The sequence below is a fragment of the Beta vulgaris genome, chromosome 5, assembly GCF_026745355.1.
Source record: "Beta vulgaris subsp. vulgaris cultivar EL10 chromosome 5, EL10.2, whole genome shotgun sequence".
Lineage (NCBI taxonomy): Eukaryota > Viridiplantae > Streptophyta > Magnoliopsida > Caryophyllales > Amaranthaceae > Beta > Beta vulgaris.
The window spans coordinates 53505740-53527584 of record NC_079206.1 but is presented as its reverse complement, the minus strand read 5'-3'; the positions used below and the strand labels follow the sequence as shown (position 1 = coordinate 53527584).

The 21845-nt window shown below is 34.5% G+C and overlaps 1 non-coding gene across 1 annotated transcript; it reads right to left on the bottom strand.

The window, feature by feature from the left end:
• Nucleotides 1-7416: 7416 nt before the first annotated feature.
• On the bottom strand, nt 7417-7523 carry LOC125498053 (small nucleolar RNA R71). The gene has a single exon (XR_007274819.1). It is a non-coding gene; the product is annotated as a small nucleolar RNA R71 (small nucleolar RNA).
• Nucleotides 7524-21845: the final 14322 nt, after the last annotated feature.

Sequence of the window (21845 nt, the reverse complement as noted above, 5' to 3'; positions counted from 1 at the left end):
AGTACATGATATTTAAAGTTATTAAATTAAATGTAATTTAATTTTTTATTTAATTAATTATTGAATGTAAGAAATTTTGTAAATTAATATATTTCAATGATTTTGTAGATATAAAAAAACAATTGAATTTTAGTAATATCTGGTTGAGTACGGTCGGGTTCGAGTTTGAATACAGGTCTCGACCTGGTTAGGTCAGCATATAATCTTGCCAGGTGCCGGTCAGGTCTTGGTAATCCCAGGTTAGATTTCGGTCAAGTCTGGGGACGGACCCTCACAGGTCGAACTAGGTTCAAGTCACGTCAGAATCTGGTTGACCCAACGGTCATATCTGTTTCTAACACTTTTTGTAGTTTTGTTGGGCTTTTAGCAAAATATTATAGATGATGGTAATGAAGCACAGGATTAACGTAGACGATCACTGGAAATATTGACTCATGCAACCAACCTCATTTTAATGGGAATTACGTTATGTTCAATTCATCTTATTTTTATTTATTTCAGATCAGATTAGAAAAAAATAAGTTCGAATCAGATCAGATTAGAAAAATAAGTTCGAATCAGATCATATGACAAAAATAAGTTCAGATCAGATCAGATAAATAAGTCCAATCATATCAAAACAAAAAATTAAGTCCATATCAGATCATAAAAAATAAGTTCAGACCATGCTTATATTCAAAAACTTATTATTATTGTTGTTAGCATTGTTTTGTATTATGATTATTATTATTACTAATTTTATTATGCTTATTATAATAATTGTTAATGTTGTTATTATGGTTAACATTACTGTAATTACTATTATTCTTGTTGTTGTTGTATACCATTACTATTATAATTAATACTACTATTTACTAGTACATGCGTTCTAAAGAATTATTATTGTTATTGTTGTACTTATTGATTATTAATATTAATAATTATTGTTAACATTGTTGTTTATCATAATAAACATCGTCGTCATTATTTTATCAAGCTATTTTGTTGTTATATAATATAGAAACTTATGAGTCATCGTTATTACTTCAAGCTATTACTTTTTAACTATATGGCCTTTTAACTTAAAAGGTTTGTTCTTTTAACATGCATTCTAAAGGATTATTATTGTTGTTATTGTACCTTTTAATTATTAATATTAGTAATTATTTTTAATATCGTTGTTATCATTATACATGTCATCGTTATAATTTCAAGCTATTTTTTAACTATATGCTCTATAACTTAAAAGGTTTGTTTTCTTTAGTTCAAAAGATATGTTCTTTTTAATTAAAAGGTGTGTTCTTCTAATGTTTTATGCTCTTTTTAATTTAAAAGGTGCGTTCTTCTAATTTTTTATGTTCTTTTTTAATTGAAAGGTGTTATATCTCCTCCATGGACCAAACTCACTTGTTCTTATTAACCTTTAACCCAACGCTTTGAATTCAACTGTTCCAAACTTATTAATTTTGTAGATTTAGTACATTATATGATATTATTGACCAATCATCAGAATAATTTATTTAGACTCATTTTCTAAAAAGAAAAGGCAATATATATGACGCGCAAGCGTTAATTTTAGGATATATACCCCTATTATCATATGTAGATAAAATTCACCTATTTGTTTTATTGAAGTTTTATATTGGTGAACAATACTTAGCAGAATTTGGAAATTGTAAACAGAATGGGGTCAGTTTATTTCATTTTGTATTTTGTATTGTATGAAATTGTCCCTTTAATGCTATTGACTTTGACATTATATTATTCTATTTCTTCCTTAAGTTCGCAACCAATCATAAATGACATTTAACATAATTAAAATCCCGATTGCTAACCTAATATTTAACTTATCTTTTTGCACCAATGCTAAAATATTTTACATTGATTTGCGATATCCTGGTAAAACATATTCTCATCCTATTTGTTTTATAATGTAATCACATCCCTTCTTTTTTTTTTCTATAATGTAGTCATGTCACGTCATCGTCTAACATGTAACTTAAACACACAATTTTTTCTGTTTTAGAATAGCATAGTAGCATTCACTAGCTACTACCATAGTATATTTGGAGCAGTATAATAGTTTATTTCAAGAGGGCTCTTTTTGCGTGTATTTTACCTCTTCTTTTCAGTCTGTTACTTATTGTATTAATTACATTTATAATAATAATAATTAATATGAATAGTGATAGTAATAGTAATAAAATGATAATAATAGTAATATTAGTAATGAAATACAAAGTAATAATACTATTAGTAATAATATATTTCATAAAAGATAATTGAGTTCAGATCAGATCAGAAAAAAATAAGTTCAGATCACATAAGATTAGAAAAAAAAGTTTAATATAAGACCAGAAAAAATAAGTTCAAATCAGATCTGTAAAAATAAGGTGAACTAAATATAGTCTAAGGGAGTGTTTGGTGCAGCTTTTTAGGTAATTTTTAAGTAACTTTTAAATAGCTTTTAGTTTTTGAAAAATTATTTTATTGTTCGATGAAGTAGCTTATGGAGGTAACTTTTAGCTTTTGAGTAGCTTTTGCACAAAGCTAAGATTATTAGTTTTTGAGTAGCTTTTGTCAAAAGCTACTTTTATGCATATTATTTACACATTAAAATTTACCAATTTTTTTACTAAACATTTCTACTTTAGACAACCAGTTTCACAACTGAAAACTAAAACTACCTACAGAGCTAAAAGCTCACAGCTGAAAGCTAAAACCTTACATCTAACAACTTTTTTTTGCTGAACAGACGTTAAATTTGTGACATTGTTGTTGTTGTTGTTGTTGTTGTTGTTGTTGTTGTTGTTGTTGTTGTTGTTGTTGTTGTTGTTGTTGTTGTTGTTGTTGTTGTTGTTGTTGTTGTTGTTGTTGTTGTTGTTGTTGTTGTTGTTGTTGTTGTTGTTGCTGTTGGTGCTGCTGCTGCTGCTGCTGTTGTTGCTGCTGCTGCTGCTGCTGCTGCTGCTGCTGCTGCTGCTGTTGCTGCTGCTGCTGCTGCTGCTGCTGCTGCTGCTGCTGTTGCTGTTGCTGCTGCTGCTGCTGCTGCTGCTGTTGCTGTTGTTGTTGTTGTTGTTGTTGTTGTTGTTGTTGTTGTTGTTGTTGTTGTTGTTGTTGTTGTTGTTGTTGTTGTTGTTGTTGTTGTTGTTGTTGTTGTTGTTGTACACTAGTATGATGTACAACATCGAAAGATAAAGCCAATTGTAGGGATAGCCTAGTGGTTTGAGATTACACTAGTATGATGTACAACATCGAAAGATAAAGCCAATTGTAGGGATAGCCTAGTGGTTTGAGATTCCTTCCGGTTTCAAGGAGATTTTGAGATCGATTCTCACCCTTGGCAAGTTGGGATCCCTTTTATTCCCCTTAATTTGTCAAAGTTTATCCTTACCTTATTTTTTAAAAAGATTTTAAGGTCTAAAAGCCTCTACGTCTTTCCTTCATAGTTTTTTTGATCCATATGAGCCACGAAGGTAGTAAAAAGAAGGGGATGTGGGATTCGAACATATGACCTATCGGCTATCGTTACAACACCTCAATTTTAACCATTAGGTCAAGATATCATTGGTTGTCTTTGCTTCATAGTTTATTCCTAACACATGTTACTTGTTTATTGTTTCCATTTTAAAAAAGAAAGGCGATACAACTCATGATAAATATATGCCTGTCACTCTAGTACTAGTAAAGTCCTTTGATCTCACCCTTATTAGACCACCAAATATATAGTTTTTTTTTATCATAATTTTTCTTTTGAAATTAACATTTAATTCATTGATTCAAAGTCATACGACATCTAAGATAGAAGTCAAAACTAAACAAATACATATCAAACTGAAATAAATACAATTCTAATATGACAAAACCACGATCGTTGAGTAGATCTAACACTTTCGAAAACCCTCATCTTTCACATCGCTGTTTGATGCAGCCTTCTGCAAGGGGGGTCCGTCGATCGTCTTTTGTTGTTTTAATGTAGAATCGGATTGAATTCAAGTGATTGTAAACGAAGTCTTGACATCTGTTGCAACTCCGCACAAATTTCGAACAACAGATCAACATCTTGAATTACACAAAAATGCAAAAACAAATTCTCTAAACGCTCACATGGAGAGAGATAAAATCCGATATATGGGTAGACATAACCCAATATATGGGTAGAAAAACTCTCCATTAGAGAGAGAATGAAGTTTATTAGAAATATAAACATAAAAAACTACTAATAAAAGGAAAAAAGGGGCTTACCACCACTCAAAAGGGTGGTGGTAGCCTCTAAGTTGAAAATTACGGTTTTGTAGAAGAGAAGGGAGAAGAGACCAAATATATAGTTGATATAGGCTGCCCGCTGCCCACTGCCGTCCGTATGACATGTTATATGACCTGGTCAAATGATAGTGTGAAGAGTACCCTATTTATTACTCCACTCATTGAAAAATATAGTTCATAATTCTATTTTTCATGGAAACTAAGGTAAGTAAAATCTAAAAAAAAAGTAATTTTTTTTGTTTATTTAAATAAATGTTGTATGGGAAAAAATGATTTTAGGAGAGAGAATGAAATAATTGGTGAAAGAGCATTAATCATTTAATTGTAACACTTGGGTTGAATAAACAAAGTCAAAAACTAATTTCAAGAAGCAAATAAATGATGGGGACATGTTTTTATAGGCAAATTACGGAAAAATATAGAACTAAATATGAAAATAGAAACTATATTTTGGGACTCTCAAAAGGGAAATAGGAACTATATTTTGGGACAAAGGGAGTAGTTAATTGGTATTCTAGCTCGGGCGATGCATCAGGTCAATTACAAGAAATAGATATGTTATTATTCAAAAATTTTATAATTCATTTGTTACTTTTCATTTTGCTTTTATCCTGTGAGAAATTGAAAAGTTGACATAATAACATTATAAGTAAAAGAATCTTAGAGGTTTGAATTTGCAAGTAATAGCTTAAAAAGAATTGGGGTAAGAAAATATGTCATCAACAATATCGTGGTTGTATTGAAAAAAGAGTTTAGAGATCCAAATACTTGCTCAAGTCTTTTTAGTTAAATTTAATTATTATACGATGTTTTCACCAAGTACCTCGAGTTTCAGAAAATTCAAATACCCTTGCACTTTTCAAAATTTACTAGGCCCCCCTGAATTTCATGGAAATACATCAAAATGTCTTTGATAACTAAGGATGGCTAACTCTGTTAGTCATAAACTCAATTTTTTGAAACCTAATTAACCTAAATTTATTCCCATTAAAAACCCAAATTTCTTATCCCTCACCCTAACCACCAACACTCAACCACCACCACATTACCCTTAATCACTAGCACCTGACGCCAACCCTTCCCCCACCTCACCCTTGCAACCCTCACCCCAACCCACCAGCAGCCCTCACCCCTCCTCCACCCCCATAGGCCGGAACCCCCTCTCTCTCCCTCTTTGCCCTTCTTTTCTACTCGTCGCTGTTGGCCCAAGTTTATCTCTTCTCTGGTCGTGTTGCCGGCAAGTCCCCTTCTTTTCTGTCCGTTGTGTTGTTCTCTCCTTGCAAACGAGTTCCTTGCTCCTCTTTGCTGCTGCAGCTCCGATTATTCTCCCCTGCCATGATGCTACTGTTATTATCCCTGATAAGTCAATAATAATTGATATTTTAGGTGCATTTTCAAGTCTCATTTAGATTAGTTTAGAGCATTTAGTATAACTCTTATACTATTTTGGCTCCTTTTAGTTCTATGTTACTTCACGAGGTATGTTGTGGTACTTGAGTTAATTTTCCAGTTAATCAAACATGTTGTACATCTTGTGACAAATCGGGGATGGTATAAAAATGAAGATGGGATGAAGCAAGTGAACACGAACGTGTCATAGTGTGACTTCACTGGATCACAAACCGTAGCTACTAGAATCCTTTTTTCAAGATGACACGTCCATGTCATATTTTACACGTCCATTTCACGCTGCTTGACAAATCATTTTGCTACTGATTTCCTCCATAATCCAAGTTAATGTGATTAAATTGTCCTTGCTTTGGTTGCCTTGGATTATTTTCATTGAAGTAAAAGACTAAGTTTTCTAATTCTCTCTATTTATTTATTACTGTATTTACTTATTTATTATTAAATTATTTTAATTTGTTATTGCAATAATTATGAGTGTGTAGTTCCATAATCTAGGGTTAAGTTGCACCCTATCAATGTTTAATGCATGAATTCCTCCACGATCCAAGTTAATGTGATTAAATTGTCCTTGCTTGATTGAATTGTATATATTTTCATTATCTAGTGGTAGATGGTATTGAATTCAGTCTTTATGTATTGTTTTAAGTGGGAATTGAATATAGATGGATTGGTTCATTCAATTAAGGGTATGAATATCTCTATGGCAATAAGTAGATAGGATTACTAGGAATTTATATTCTGATGCCTAGCTTAATGTCTCTTTTCTTACATGATTTCATGGGATTAGTTTTGAATGCTTGATTGGAGTAACCATTGGTACTCGGGAGAGGCCTTTGGTATATTTAGGGTGCATTTGTCCTTTTGGACAATTGATTGCGCTTATTGGGATGAGAGCTATTCATGTATTGCTCGTGCTTGTGGCGATACTTAATTTTAGATGTTTTTATTAATTAATTTTACCTCGTGTGTTATTACTAGTTGTTATAGTTTAGCGTTAGTATTAGTTAACATCCTTTTCACCGTTGTTTGTCACGTGTTTAGTTAAATTAAGTCAAGATACCTAGTGTTTGGTACATCTGTCTCTGTGGATTCGACCTCGACTTTCCTTACTACATAGTTAGGAGGATTAGTTAGGAATTGTATTTGTTAGATGCGCGCCACGCCTATCAAATTTTGCATCGTTGTCGGGGACTAATTTATTTAGTTAAACTTATTTTTGTTCGGCCATTATTACACTTTTTGTTTGATTTTTTTCCTCTTTAGTCTTTTTGTGGCATGCGCACTCGTAGCAAGGGTTCAGAAGCTCTAGCCACTCTTGATCACGAGATTAAAGCCACATCAAGGAGATTAAGAGGTCAATGAAGAAGAAAACAACAAAAAATAATAGGAGACGAAACACCACCAAAGTCTATACGGGAGTATGCTATGCCCGATGGTACCACCACCACCATTACCAGGACAACCACCACTGCAACACACTTCGAGCTTAAGCCATAATTTATTCAATTCATTTCATAGGGATCTTATGCGGGAACACCAAAACAGAGCCTTATTAATTATTTGCTAGCTTTCTAGAGAAGTGTAATACAATGAAATTAAAAAATGTTTTTGATGACCTAATTCAATATTGTGCTTTTCCTTTTTCTCTCAAGGATGAAGCAAAAGAATGGTTGAAAGTAGAAGAAGTACGAGGAAGATCGTCACGTGGCCAGAACCGAAAAAAGCCTTTCTCTATAAGTTCTTCCCTACAGTATGAGAGCTTCAATGTTCATAAATGAAATATCTGGTTTTCAAAAACATGAATCGGAGTCTCTCTAAGATTCATGACATAGATACAAGGCTTTTCAGCGTCAATGCCCACACCACGGTATTCCTGAGTGGATATTGATTCAAAAATTCTACAATGGTATGAAGCATGACGTTAGGAGTTCTATTGATGCTGCATCTCATAATACTTTCATGGCCAAAACTCTAGAAGCTGCGAAGATATTGTTGGATGGTATGACTGCCAACAATTATTTGAATGTTAGAGTGTGTCTCGTGGAGCCCCTAATAGGAAAGTTAGGTATGAGGTTAATGTTATTGCTACTTTGACTAACATTGTGCAGCTTTGGCAGCCAAGGTTGATCAATTTAGTAGCGGACTAATAACACCTGTTTGTGAGATTTGTGAAGTGCAGGGTCACTCATTGAGTGAGTGTGAATACAACACCATGGGAGTGATATACGAGCAAGCTAATTGAGGGTTGTAGGTAGAGTTTCCTACAACCTATACTCAAACACATATAACCAAGGTTGGAAGAATCATCCAAATTTCTCCTAGAAAAATAAGCAACCTCAACCTACACACACCAAACTATTCCCAACCACCCGACTTTCAACAAAGACCACCTTTCAAGTGTTCCTCTTCATCCTCTAGATCCAACCTTGAGGCTATCATGGAGAATCTAGCTTCTTCTCAAGCAAAACAAGTTGAATATCAAGCAAAGCAAAAATGAAATCTTCAGCAACTCCCTCCAACAAATCAATGCTTATAATAAGTTCATGGAGAATCAGATGACAAAACTTCCCCAACAAATTTAGTCATCTCCCTAAACCTTCCAGCCAAGTTACCGGGTAAAATTGAACTAAATTGTAAGGGGACTATCCATGCCATCTCATCGAGGAGCGGTAAGCAATTGCAAGAGCCGACAAAGAAGGTGACTGAGCAAAAGAAAAGTGTTGAAGAGGCTATAAGGTTGAGTGACGAAGATCAAGGTGAGAAGGCATTCAAAGATGAAGTTAAGGAGACTGAGAAAAAGGAACCCACTATTATCCCTATTGAACCATCACTAGTACATAATTAAAGATTTGCGGCGCACCTGGGACCACCATTTGCTTTGGACATTGGTCTAACGACATACATCTCGACGCAAATTTGAGAAATATGATCTGCGTTGGATTAAGACACGACACAAATTTAGTGTTACTTTCGGCGTATGTATTGCATCGTTCGATGCAAATGGCCCTTTTAGCCCCAAGCGCAACAACACCATCTGCGTCGCATGATGGTATATCTGCAACGCATATCAGCCATTTTATATTAAAAAAAAGTCAATCTGCGTCAGACTTTGAACACAATCTGACGCAAATTATTGTTATTTTGTAAAAAAAATAAATTTCGTGAAATTGAGAACAAACTCACATTTGAAAACAATAAATTAAATGAACAGACTTTGTTTTCCATTCAAGACCTACATCCTGATTCCATATCCAAATAGAATCAAAGTTCATTGCCTCATTACAGAAAATCATCCATTAGAGGATCGTTATAATACATTTCTCATTATTAGTACAATTTCCACCCTCAAAAACCTCGGTATACCGCAAACACTAATTAAAAAAATACATAGATTACAGAAAATAAAAAAAAAAATATAAAATTACAAAAAAAAAACGACTCTGATCTTCAATCCTTTTGACTCGAGATCAATCAATTGAAAGTTCAACTCAAACAAATTAAACTCTAAAATTGATGAGAAATTGAATCAGAAAATTCAAAATTAGTAATCAATGGTAACTTACCACCAGAGGTTTGTATACCGCAAAGATCGAATTTCTTTACACTCGCCAGAGGTTGAAATTCGTCGCACTCGCTCGTCGGAGATCTAAAAAGCTCTCGCTGCTCCTCTATCGAATCTTTAAACCCTTTTACCTTCTTTCTTTCTCCTCCCCTTGCTGTCAAACCGCCGCATTTGCCACTAGAGAGATGCAAAAGAGAGATGAGAGAGATGAGAGATGAAAGTGAGAAAACGAGAGATGAGGGAGATGAAAGAGATGAGAAAGAGATGCGAAAGAGACATGAGAGATGAAGGTGAAAAAACAAGAGATGAGAGAGATGACGGTAGAGGTTCTGAAGTGGGAGTAAGATAGATGAAGGTGGAGGGAGTTCTGAAATGTGAGAAAACGGCTAAAGAAGGTTGGGAAAATGAACCCTAAAGTGCACCTTAAATATGGGAAACCCATGATTTGCGTCGTGTCTCTTGGCCCTTATGATTTGCGTCGTGTCTCTTGGCCCAAAACTTATTTTAATACCTATATGTGTTGCACAATTGGGATAATACAATGCACATTGTCGGATCCAAAATCTTGGGCTTATTTAATACCCATATGTATCCACACTTAGGCACGTCCGACACACATTTTTGGATCATTTGCGTCGCGTTCTCTAGATAGTCCAACGCAAATGGCCTTTTTGTGGTTATTTGCGTTAGATCTTTGTTAACATTCGATGCAAATCATCTGTTTATGAACATTTGCATTGGTCTTTCTTTTGTCCGATGCGAATAGGGAGACGCAAATTATCATTTTTCTACTAGTGCATACAAGACGCATGTTCCATTCCCTCAAAGATTGGCACAGGAAAAACTTGAAAAGAAGTATGGGAAGTTCCATGATATTTTGAAGAAGCTGCACATCAACATCCCCTTCTTGGATGCTATTTCTAAGATGCCTTCCAACGTTACATTTTTGAAATACATGCTCCTTAAAAAAAGAATAACTGAAGAGAATGTCATTGTTTCACGAACAACTGAGTGTAGTGCTATTTTGCAATGAAGCTTCCAGAGAAGCTAGGAGATTCAAGCAGATAATATATTGCAGTCAAACTTGGTGATATTGCTATCGAGAATGCCTTGTGTGAATTTGGGGCTAGTGTAAGTCTCATGCCTTTGTCAATTTGCAAGAAACTCAACATGGGTGAATTGAAACCCATCCACATCTCTCTCTGTAGGCGTGCTTTTATTTTGCCTACGGGGAATGAGCACATATTTATATTGAACTATCTCATTCTAAAGGTTTTTGTATTTAAATTCGTTTTGAAGTCACCAGCAATTCTTTAAAGGAAGAATCGTAAACCTAATTGGATACTGGGAAATCGTAGGACAGAATAGGGACTTATCCAACGTAGATTTCCTCGTCTAGACTCCGTAGATGGTCAAAATGAACCAATAATTGAGTTAGGGGGTGAGGGTACAAACACAGTCAGGGACCATGTTTCCCATTGCTGGCCTCTACTAAATATCGATTCATGTCAATGTTTATGCAATAGAATAACCAAATAATGTTTCTAGTTTGGTTCTGAAAACACATAAACAGACTATTTTTTAGTGATATGTTATTATGCAATCAATTTACAGGGAAGCTAGTAGGTTGTCCAAATTAATCTAATTTATATTAGAATAATTCTTTAGGTCTTGATTAACAATAAATAGTAACATGTGGGTGAGAAAAGCAATAAAGCAGGACAATCATATAGTATGCATTGAACAATTAGGCAAGCATAAAATAATGTATAAAATTAAATATAAAGAAATAAAAAGGTTTAGAATATACAGTAGAACGATTTTAATAATCCATTCAAAAGCTTCTCACCTCTTACCTTATTTTTTTTTCCTACATTATATATTTTAGAGCAAATTTATCAGAAACCACCTTTTATAACCACGTTTTTTGTGAGAACCCACCTTTCAAAAAAATTGGTTAATTAGCCACCTTTTTTGTTCTTTTTCTTTTTGTTAGAAGCCACCACTTGTTGGAAAATTGGCATTGACTAACGCTTTCTGGCATTGACCATCACGTGCATGGCACGTGATGTCATAACACCATTCTTTTTTCCTTTTTTACCCGGTTTTCTTCCCAAATCCATTTGATTCATCTCTCTCTCTCTCTCTCTCTTCCTTCGATTCATCTACCTGTTTTGTGTTTCAATTTCATTAATTTCAACTTGATTCCAAGTTCAAATATTATTATATAGCTATAAGAATTTCAAATGCATAGATGAAATGAAGGAAGAGAGAGAGAGTGAGAGAATGAGAGAGATGAAGGAAGATGATGGATTTGGGGGGAAATTGGGGAAAATTGGAGGGTGGGAATAGTTCGGGGGGTTGCCGGAGGGCCGGGTTGCAAGGGGGGTTGTCAGGGGATGCGAGGGGGAGGGGGGTTGCCGAGGGTTGCGAGGTTGGAGGGTGGGTTGTCGGGGGATGCGAGGGGGGAGGCAGAGAAGTATAAAGGGGAAGAATGGCAAAAATCTGATGGTCAACAGCAGAAAATCGAGGTCAACCACCAGATTCCGACAAGTGGTGACTTCCAACAAAAAAAAAGAACCAAAAAGGTGACTAATTAACCAGTTTTTTTAAAAGGTGATTTCTCACAAAAAAGTAGTTATAAAAGGTGATTTCTGACAAATTTTCCTTATTTTAGTGTTTGTTTTACATTTTCCAAAACTAAACATTCTTTTATTGTACTTCTTCCTGGTTTTTTGTACATTGTACTTGATTCTCTCCCAACATTAAGTGTAACAATTAGAAATTAAAAACAAAAAGAGTATTTGCGAATATATATTGCAAAATGGAGAAGTTGCATTGACGAACCCCCTAACTCAATCGAAGGCTTTAAAATCATCCTGTGACAAAATTGGAAATTTTGGAGAATACCATGACTACAACTCTACAAGTCAAGAATCATATCTTGGAAGTGATTTAGTGGCTATGTCATTTCCATCTTTTCTCAATCAAGTGCACTATTCTTTTATCAATTAAGCACCACTCTTTTCTTTTATTCAGTGAAGTAGTTGGATCCTAAACATCAGTTTCCCGTCTATGCTGCAAGTTGCAATATGCATGCTATTGCTCTTTAGGCTATTCAGCCCCAAGTCCCCCCCACCCCACCACCAACTTCAGTTGCTTGGCTACAAAAGGAAAAAATAATCGCTTTCCCAAATGAAGTGTATATATATATGTTCGATCATTATATTAACGGTGGCACCTAAATCATGTTAATTATCTTCATGCTTTCTTTGAATTACCAGATATAGTTGCCGTATCTTTGTATGGCAACTCATTGTATTGCTATAGCAACCTACAACATACATCGTTTCACAGATGACAGATATAGATGTGATTCATCATAACAATATCTAAGAACTACTCTCACAAAATATCTTTTAGTATAGCTAGTTAGCATTCATGTAACAAAAATTCTTGGGTGCAACTATAACTTTTGTTTATCAATCTAGAAACTACTGCTTTTTTTTTTAAAATAAAAAAAAAAAAACTCAAATGACGTGAAATAAATGACTAGATGACTTCATGCTGATATCATTATTTGTATATCCCATGTCATTTTTGTTGGAGTATATTTTACTATATACATGTGAGGTTTTGTTACACAATAATGAAGGAATATGTCCTTAGACATTCAACAATTATAGTAAATATTAATAGAAATTATATTATGAAGAAAATAAAGTTTTTTATTTAAGTAATCGTATTCTCTTGCTAGAGAATAAATATGATTAATAGGACAATATTGATCGGGCCTATAACTAAAATATATTAATCCTATGAGTTCACACATTGTAGCACAAGTTGAACAAAGTAATCCAAATCCAATTAGGATTAGGGTTGGACCGGTCATAAGGAGAATATGAGGAGAGTTAGTTCTCCTAACTAGCATATGACTCTCCTATTATATATAAGATATAATATTAGGGTTTAGGTGATCAATTCATTAATCAATTTCTTTTCACAAGAGAAGAGAGAAGTGAAACCCTAAACTATTCCCACTAACCGATGCCTATACTACCTAAAAGCAAGAGATTTCTTGTCTTTCGTTCTAGCAGACGTTGGTGTTCAATTGATACTCATGGACTGATTAGAGGAGCATACACTTGGGGGTCTCGGGTCTTCAAACCTTGCATATAATAGGGACATCACGCTACAATGGTTTGATATTTAATTCCTATTGAATGATTCATGTGTGATCCTATGATAGATGCTAGGAAATTGTTTATAGAAATTCCGATATATATATATATATATATATATATATATATATATATATATTTAATATATATATATATATATATAATTATTATTATATAATATTATATATACATATATAGTGGTATCAGTTTTGCCTTATTCATAATATTCAAATGATCATGTTATTGTATGCAAAGTTAAAAAATTTATTCAATTAATGGTGGATTTATTTATGGCTTGAGTTTGCATAATTGATATTTAATATTAAGTGATTGAAAATTGTGAATAATTGATTTATTTGTGATTTATGCTCAAATAATTTTATGAAATTCCAAATTTTTATATTATGGACGAAATAAATTGGTTAGTTCCTCCAAATTTTTGGCTCTTATAAATATATTTGTAAGATTTACAATTATCTAATGTTTAATTTGATTATTAATCATTGAAATAATTTGTTAACAATTGAAAAATATGAGTTTTTTTACTTGTTAGATAAATCTAATATTCACCACCCACACAGATTTAGAATAATATCATGGCTAAAAATAATCTGATTATTTTTATCCCTAATTTTTGAATTTTGGTTTTGATTATTCATAAATTTTCAGGATAACAATTAAAATATTTAAATTTATTTGATATGATAATTCAGTAGATCACCGTAAAAAGTATATTTGAATTTTTCATAATTTAAGTGTTAATTTTCTGATTTTTTTTGGGTAATATTTAATGTTTTGCCCTAATTTTGAATTCTTGTTCGATTTATTGTTTATAAACATTATGCACTCAATCTAAAATCAACAAATCTAAAAATTTGTTTAAGATTCATTGATTGATTCAAATTTTCTATTATTTTTTTGGATTATGAAAACCTAATTAAGTCCTAAATCATTAAATAATTGTAAATTAAAGATTAATTGGAATTTTGTAAATTGTTGCAAAATTCAAGGATTTCCCACCATGGCTGGGTGTAGGGGTGGCAACGATGCGAGTCAAGTTCGAGTTTGAGCTAGCTCGACTCGACTCGACTCGTTAGCATTTTGAGTCGAGTTTGAGTTTAGTCGAACTCACTCGAGTCGAGTTTCTATCGAGTCTATCTTTAACCGAGCATTGACCAAGTCGAGCATTGACCGAGTCTAGCTTTGACCGAGTAGATTTCGAATAACTTGCAATTGTCTCATGTTACTAGTATCAATAAGGTAAAAAAATGTTGAATTTAGGTATTTGCTATTGATAATAGGGTATTTAAGCTTCTCAAGAGTTTTCGAGTCGAGTATCGAGTTGCACAACTTGACTTACCCACATCTCAAGTCGAGCTCGAGTTTGATTTGAGGTCACTTGAGTCGAGCATTTATCGATTTTTGATCGAGTCGATCTCGAGTAGCTTGCGAGTTGTCTCATCTCATTACCCCCCAAAGTTGGGTGGCCCCACTTGCACCGGTGGAGCCATGATGGAGGGCGCAAAAGGTAGGCGAGGTAGAATGGGGATCGCGGCGGCTCACGCTGCTTAGCTCTCAGATGGCGTGTGCTGCCGGTGAGCGACGTGGATGGGCTGATCGCCGGCTGCGAGGGTGTGAGACGCACGGGGGCTGGCCGACTATTATCGCTGCTGCAGGTGGTTTTGAGTGACGTGTGTGTGCAATGAAGGTAGTGTTGCTGCTGTGTTGGTGTTTTGCAGGAAGGGTATTGACTGGCAGCCTTATGCTGTTGGTCAACGACCTACAATTAATTTTTAAAAAATAATCTTTTTGGGATTTTTTTTTTAATGTTGAGCATTAATTCATATATAATTTCCTCTAGTTTGCAATTTTGGGAATAATAAAGATTATTGTCATATGTAAATAAGTAATTGAACTAAAATAATAAAGTTTCCTACATAATTCTAGCTTAAATTTGTTAATTATTAATAAGTAAGTAATTTGTGTTTATTTTATTATGATATTATAAATGCCTGGATGTTTAATGTAATATGTATGATATTATATTTTACATGTTATGACTAGTATGGCCCAAATTAGGATAGTAAATACGATCTGTGAATCGTTATATTTAAATGTAAATTAAATATGATCTGCAAATCATTTGTATTTTTGTAACTCTAAATTTTTTGTTATTTATTTAATACAAATTATGTAATAAGGGATGAGGATCAAAGGAGTTTCAAGGATGGTGATCCATGGAGATTCAAGGGAAGATTCATGAAGATTAATTATTTTCCTAAGTATAAGGGTAACTCCCCGACCTCTAATCATCGTTATTCGGTTAATTAAAGAGTCATTAGCAGCGGAACCTAGAAGGTCGGTGCGTCACTGCCGTACTTCCCGATTGGAAAGCACAAGGCAAGCATAAATTCATAACTTAAACATATTATAACTTAAGGCATCCTAATTATCCATTAATAAAGACTAAAGTTTAGACTTAGTAACTGACATAGTTTGAAATAAACTAAACCAAAAGTGCTTTAATTTAAGGAAGCTAAAAACTAAATAACTCCTCACAGATGCACCAACCCGTTATCATCATCAGTACCTAAAATAGAAACAAAACGTCATGAGCCGAGGCTCAGTAACATACTACTCTAACATCGTAAAACATTTCAATTCATTTTGTTACTGAAACATGGAGGAGAGAAGCAGTAAAATCATTTCATAAACATATATGATCATTTTATAAAGGAAAAATTTACAAGAGTGGGCCCAACTATTACCCATTTTCTTTTATAAGTCCCAACCATGGATTATTCCATGCAGGTCCAAAGTTTACCATCTTGTGATTTTTATAAGTCCTGAATTACTTATAAACGGTCACTAGGGGAAAAAAAGGAAGGGTTGATAAAACGCAACCCTTCTTTTATGAAGGGCAGCGTTTTTAAAGAAAACCGCAGCCCTTTTAGTGAAGGGATACGTTTTTTAAAAACCGCTGCCCTTTATGGTTTATAGGGCTGCGTTTTTTAAAAACGCAACCATTTAAGTAATAAAGGGCTGCGGTTTTTTTAAAACGCAGCCCTATAAACGCGGTTCCTACTCCCTCATTAAATTCTCTCTCTTCTCATTAAATTCTCTCTCCTCTTCCCGTCCGGAACTTCTCCCTCACTAAATTCTCTCTCCTCATTCTCTCTCTTCTCTCACCCACCTTCCTCCCTCCTTCCACAACAACACTGCACTCTACAACGCCGAACCCCTCTCTCCTCTATTTCTCTCTCTCTCTTTCTCTCTCCTCACTTTCGTCGCCATTGAAGCTTCGCTTACCTAAGATCTCCTTTCTCTCTCACACACATACACTTTCTCTCTCTGCAAATTGTTGATCCCTAACTTTTCAATTTCGAATTCGATTTCAATTTTAACACTCTTCACACTTGATTGTCGGCATAATTAATCTCTAAAAATTCCCTCCTTCACGCTGCAAGGGTTCGTCGTTCGTTGACCTTTCGTCGTCGTCATCGTTAGTTGACCTTGCCGCGCCGGGCTATTCCTTGTCGTTCGTCCTTTCGTCGTCGTCGAACTTCGCTTAACAACAAGTGATGATTTTTCGTTTTTAGATCTATAATTTCTTGATGTTTGTTTTGATTAATGTTCATCTAATTTTTAGATCATAATTTTTCTCTTTTGTATTTCCATTCGTTTTTTTTTTTATTTGTGTTCATTTTCGTTCGTTTTTAATTTGTGGATTTTTTTCTTAAAAATACTCTCCGTTTTATGAATTTTCTGGAATTTTGGGTTCATTGCTTCTGTTCTAATTTTGGTTTTTACAGATTTAGGTTGAATAGGAAGTTCAAGTTAAAGTTAGAGGCTGAAGTTCAAGTTAGCATTGAACATTTAGGTTAAAGATTGAAATAGTTTTGTTATATCTGTTATTTAATTTCAGTTGTATATTACAGTATTTTGGTTGTATGATATTCATCAGAATCAATAAAAATTTTAATTTTAATTTCTGGATTGAAGTTTTATCAAATTGCATTTACACGGAGTTGGTTGTTGCTGCTGCTTTATCAAACGTAATTTACTTCTGCAAGCTCATATGTCAGTGTCATCATCTCAGCATAATTGATCTGTATCCCTGGCTACATTATTTCAAATTTTTTTTTGGGTCAAAAGGGTTGCGTTTGAGGCCCAAAACCGCAACCCTTCGTTGTGAAGGGTTGCGGTTTAAAAACGCAACCCTTCACTTTTAGTGAAGGGCAGCTACGGAAAGGGATGCTGGCCAAAAACGCAACCCTTCCCCTTTTTTCCACTAGTGGGTTCAAAAGGTAAGATTATTAAACGTTGGCCCCATTTTATAGGTCTTTGTCACTTACTGATAGTGTTCGAAGATGGTAAATATTATAAAATATTACCTTCTAAACCGGTTATAAGTAACTCGAGACCTATGAAAATCACAAGATAGTAAACTTGGAACCTGTAAGGAATAATCCATAGTTGGGAGTTATAAAAGAAAATGGGTAATAGCTGGGCTCAATCTTGTGAATTTTTCCTTTTATAAATATATCATAAGCTTCATCATCATCTTTTCATCTTACTTAATTATATTGGTAACTTGAAAATATAACGTAAGGGACGTCTCCCCAAAAGCATACAAAATGGCGACCACAACATAGGTGACACTTTCGGTGCCCACATTTTTAACAGAAAGGCGGTCACAACATAGGTGACACTTTCTGTGCCCACAGAAAGGCAACCACAACATAGGTGACAGTTTCGTTGCCCAAATACTGCCAAGAACCATCTTTCACTTTACTTTATCATGTTTCGTTTCTTTTACATATCATAATTACATTACATCATCGTAATCGTAATCATAAAACGTAATTAGAATCATTGTGTTATCATACCCATATTTTCATAACATCAAAGTCATTTTATATCATCGAAAATAGTCATATTCATAAAATCTTTCATATCCCACAATCCATACATCAACAACGTGGTGCGAAATAACATAAAATATCATTAGAAAGGGATTGTGGGTGTTAGCAGTAGACGCTACCTGGTAACGTAGTTAAGTTTTCTTGAGAGTCGGGGGAGGCTTGTAATATTCCTTACTTTAATCTAATTAAGAATTTAAAAGCGGAATTCGTTACCAACTAAGTGGCATTTTAGAAAAGTTTATACCTCATATTAATTCTTATTCTCCTTTAATGAGGTTCTAATAAATAGGCTCAACTTATGTTTTACATCTTTTAAATATAAAAGTGATACTAATGATAAATAATCTTGTCTTATAATTCATGTTTTAATAAACTATAAGTACATGTTACTAAATGAATTTATTTTAACAACACTCATAGTATAACAACGTGATATTCCTAATTACTAATATGTTTACAAACTAGGCTAATGAGTGATATTTATTTATAACTATCGACTTACTAATTTATTTCATAAATAAGCTTAGGTGTGGTTATCACTAAACTTGAATTATTCTTATCATTAATATAATCACCATAAATATATTATAATAGAACTTATGAACTAAATATAAAGTCATTTTTACAAATTAAAGTGTTCCTAGTATTCAATTATAAAAGTCAGATTATAAGAATTAGAAGTTAATTAACTTAACATAATATTTTTAACTAATCCTTAATATAATTATTAACCCAACTAGTTAAAGATTTAAGCTAAACCAAGTGATTTAACTAAATCCAACAAATCAGTCCACCCAAGCCAACATTATCAAGACAACCAAATTAACCAAGTAGCTTAACTAACATTATAAAAAATCATATTTGAGCCCAACTAGTATACATGAAACAATTAAATTAAGTTGGTTTAACTAATGGAATTAGTTTTTAGGCCCAACTTAGATTAATTATCAATGGGTAGTAATTGGGCTTGCATTTGTAATATTTGAAAACAGATTTTAGAGGGAAATAAAAATAAAAGAGGTGTTTATACCTCTACTCACTTGGAGCAGGGACGAAACAAGACAGGGCAGGAGCCCTCAGCGAGCTCCAGCGAGAGGTGCAGGAAGGCAGGAGCCCGCGGTGGAAACATACCAGCGTTGGTCGTCAGTCTTCGGAGCTCCACCAACTGCAAGAAGGCAGGAGCAGCAGCAGCGAACGAATCAGAGGAGCGTGCGAATAAGAGTGTTGCTGGTGGCGCCACGTGTGGTGCAGCTCCGGTGAAGGAATGACGTGGTGTTCGTCAGTCAGAGAGTGGTGGTGTGCAGAAGGTGGTGCGCACAGTGGTGGTGGTGTGCTGGTACCGTGAGAGGACGGAGGAGTGGGAGGAGAAAAAAATTTGATTGTAATGTGGTTTTTGTGTTGTGACTTCAAAGCTTGATTCCTTTGTGCATTTATAGATAAATTTTGGAGACAAAAATGGAGGTGGATAGATGATGAGTGGTGGTTCAAATAAGGGAGGTTATTAGAGTAGGGAATAAAGAGGGGAGTAGATGGAAGGATAGAGAGAGGGGGTGGTCAGTTGACCGTGGTTTCCTTAGAGGGGGTTTCCTCCAAAAAAATTTATTTTTTTATTTCCTTTTGTTGTAGTATTGTAACGCCCCAACTTCTAAGCATCACTATTATGTTAATTAATTACAAAGATTGGCAGTGGAAGACCTTCCTAGGTTAGTCGGTGCGTTACTGTCGTACTCTCCACCCGGGAAAGTACAAGGCAAACATTCTTTCATATAACTAAACCTCTATAACAGTTAAAGTAATTCTAGCAACATGGATAGATAGCTTAAGCATAGCTAAGGTTACATAATTTAGCGATCATAAACTTGGATTACATAACCGTCATATTCACATGAATTACAGTAATTTAATCCTCACTACTATGTCATCCCATCTTCGTATACATACCTAAAATAGATAAACAAAATGTCATGAGCCGAGGCTCAGTAACATACTACTCTAACAACGTAAATTCATTTCAATTCATTTTATTTGCAAACAGGGAGAAGAGAATATAGTAAAACCATTTCATAAACATATACTTCGAATCAGGAATTTAAAAGTCATTTTCATTAAAATAATCTCTATTATCACATTTCATTATCAGAAAACTTTTATTTGGTTACTTGGCGAGTACAACAGAAGCATAACCACCGAGGACATAGGTCCCCATCAGAAGGTGACATATAATGTCATAGATCATAAAAGAGAAGGCAAAGCCACCGAGGATATTCATCCCCCATCAGAAGGTGACATATAATGCCATAGATCGTAACAGAAGGCAAAACCACCAAGGATATTCATCCCCCATCAGAAGGTGGCATATAATGCCATGGATCGTAACAGAAGGCAAAGCCACCGAGAATATTCATCCCCCATCAGAAGGTGGCATATAATGCCAGACAAAGCCACCGAGGACATAGTTCCCTATCAGAAGGTGGCATATAATGCCATAATGTGGGTACCACCGAGGACGTTGGCCCCCATCAGAAGGTGGCGTTGTCCGTAGATAACAAAATGATACGTGCAAGGCCCAGAGAACATAGTACTGTCATTCACCATCTTTCACTTTCATTTATCATGTTTAGTTTGTTATGAGTGATTTTGATGAACATAGTAAAGTCATTTCATAACGTCATCAAATCATTTACATAGCCAAACATTTCATATCCCGCACACAATGTGAAACATAACATAAACATTATATAAAAGCACCATAAAACGTACTTGGAAAGGGAGTGCGGGTGTTAGCAGTAGACGTTACCTGGAATCCTGCTAACAACCTTGTTTGTGGGGGAGGCTTGTAATATCTCATCGTTTTTAATCTAATAATCAAGAATTAATAAAAAGACTTATTACTATGCCAATCTAAATTTTGAGCTTATTGATCCATTTCCATTATCTATCCATTTTAGGAGTTATATTAGAAGTGATTATTTTGGCCCGGCCTGGCCCGTTTTTGGACCGGGTTTTGGGCAGAATTTTTCGGCCCGCCCGTATTTTTTTTGGTTTTGGGCGGGCTTTGGCCAAGCCAAAAACGACTTTTTAGTCTATTTTTTGGCCCGGCCCTTTTGGCCCGCAAAAGCCCGCTAATTTAGGCCCAAAATAGAGGGCTTTGGACACAAACATTCAGCCCGATTTTAGGCCCGACCCGACCAATAGGCAAAAAATTTTGGCCGCTGCCCGACCCGGCCCATGATCACCTCTAAGTTATATATGTAACATTCCGTCCGATACAAAGAAGAAAAGAGAAATAATGCAACTAGTGGTAGCGGAAATACCATTAAGACGGAAATGCTACTCTAAAGAGTAGAATTTAAACTATAAACAAGAAATAATCCTTCAAGGATAATAATTAACTTTCCAAAATCATATAAAAAGGGAAATGAGGTCCCATACCCTCATTCCCACCAAAGATCAAAAATAACTATGAAAACTCCAAAGACCACAAAATTGACTAATCTAAATCCAAAGGACAAAACCAAAATCCAT